Source organism: Diaphorina citri, unplaced genomic scaffold (assembly GCF_000475195.1).
Source record: "Diaphorina citri unplaced genomic scaffold, Diaci psyllid genome assembly version 1.1 scaffold532, whole genome shotgun sequence".
Classification (NCBI taxonomy): Eukaryota; Metazoa; Arthropoda; class Insecta; order Hemiptera; family Psyllidae; genus Diaphorina; species Diaphorina citri.
Genome location: NW_007377966.1, coordinates 101,798 through 103,312, shown reverse-complemented (window position 1 = coordinate 103,312; position 1,515 = coordinate 101,798).

Sequence of the window (1,515 nt, the reverse complement as noted above, 5' to 3'; positions counted from 1 at the left end):
CTCTATGAGAGAGAGAGAGAGAGAGAGAGAGAGAGAGAGAGAGAGAAGGAGGAAGAGTGAGATTAGGAGACACCGAAAAGGGACGTAGAATAGGAGGAGGAAGAAGAAGAGGAGAAGGAGACAAGAGAGAATAAAAAGGAAGGAAGAGTGTAAGGAGAGGAGGAAGAAGAGGAGAAGTTAGGAATAGAAGGAGGAAGACGATGTTGAGAACAAGAGAGGGAGGAACAGGATTAAGAGAAAGAGGAAGAGGAGAAGAGAACTGAAAAAATGGACATTTTTTAGAATTTAGATAAAAAATGAAAATACAATATGTAACTTGTGTACTGTGCAAGCTGGCACATATTGTAGGCCTTTAAAACCCTCTCTCTCTCTCTCTCGTCCTCCTCCTTCACTCTCTGTCTCTCCCTCCCTTTCTTCTTCTCCCCCCCCCCTTCCGTTTTCTGCCCATTAAAAAAATGTCCCTTTTTTCTTGCTGTCTCTCTTATCTAGCAAATGTCTCCTAGAGGCCATTGCAAGTCCTCTAATGGGACATAAAGGTCATATGTAACTTTATATTGGCACTAGAATGCACATGAGAGAGAGAGAGAGAGAGAGAGAGAGAGAGCAGAATGAGAGAGAGGAGACTAAAGAAAGGCGGAACAAAGGAAATAAAAAGTGAAAAGGGGAGACAAAGAGAGCGTAATATATATATACATAGAGAGAGAGAGGGACAACGAGAAGGAGAGAAAGAAAGAAAGAGGGACAGAGAGACGGTGAAAGAGAAAGAATGAGGACAAGGGAGATAAGAGAGAGAAAAGGAAGATCAAGAAAGAGAGAGAGAGAGAGAGGTCATTTCCAGTATAAAACTATACATGGGTGTCTCTCTGAAGAGAAAAGGGTTGCATTTTATAGTCATCTAACGAGCAAAGTCGGGGTGATATTATTACCTCATTAAGTGTCAAATGTTTCTTTTAAAGTAGAAGAAACATGTATTTTATGCTGAGAAAATGAAACAGATGTTATATTGGGCTTTGCGCCTGTGTCATAGCATGACCAGGTCCCCCCCCCCTTCCAGAACTCTACACTTTACATTTCGCAGAACTTTATACTTTGCAAAATTCGGCATAACTTTGCAAAAAAGTTATGACTTTGTGTTCCACAAGAAAAACCTTTCCAAAATGAAATAACTATTAAAATAATATAAATATACTGTTTTTAATAACTATTTAATTTTTGAAAGGGTTCTCTTGTACCATTAAAATAATTTTGTGTTAAATTTCTGTACTGTGTGTATCGCGGGCAAAACTTTGAGAGTTATTATAGGATCAGATATGAGAAAAATCATAGCTTGTGCATTAATGTACCTACATATATTATGTATGGACCCAATATAATTATTTTACAATAGGTAGGTTTTTACACATATGAAAAAGGATGGAATAATAGGAAAGGAAGAAGAGAAAGGTAAGGGAGAAATATGTGATGATACAGTAAAAGGAACTCTTCATTTGAGGATACGAGAATAAAGGATGGGTA